The sequence below is a fragment of the Apaloderma vittatum genome, unplaced genomic scaffold (genome assembly GCF_000703405.1).
Source record: "Apaloderma vittatum isolate BGI_N311 unplaced genomic scaffold, ASM70340v1 scaffold41124, whole genome shotgun sequence".
Lineage (NCBI taxonomy): Eukaryota > Metazoa > Chordata > Aves > Trogoniformes > Trogonidae > Apaloderma > Apaloderma vittatum.
This window is the reverse complement of record NW_009712851.1, coordinates 2,290-2,589: the sequence shown is the minus strand read 5'-3', so window position 1 is coordinate 2,589 and position 300 is coordinate 2,290. Positions and strand designations below refer to the sequence as shown.

Sequence of the window (300 nt, the reverse complement as noted above, 5' to 3'; positions counted from 1 at the left end):
CAAAATCCTTCGAAAGCGGGGCAAAGGGGAATCCCCCCTCCGCGTTTTGGCTGTCGCCTCCTGACCCACGACAAGCAAAAACCATTTAAACAGGAAACCGTGACAGGAAACGGCCCCAAACAGAGAAACAGGAACTCGCAATCTAGATACTCCTGGGCAGGAAAGCGGGGCAGGACGTTACGCGGCGCCCCAAAACTACGACCCTAAAAACTGCCTTTGAGCAGCCTGACAGACACGCTGCCCTGCCGCAGCTTCGCCTCGACAAAACCTGGAAGCGCAGAACTGACACGGAGCGTTCTT

General features: G+C 56.0%; 1 protein-coding gene across 1 annotated transcript in view; it reads right to left on the bottom strand.

Annotated features, from left to right (window-relative positions):
• The window catches only part of LOC104272985 (MOB kinase activator 1A-like), a gene marked incomplete at both ends in the record, with an annotated part of 2,084 nt that overhangs the window by 602 nt on the left and 1,182 nt on the right, over positions 1-300 (bottom strand). The window lies entirely within an intron of this gene.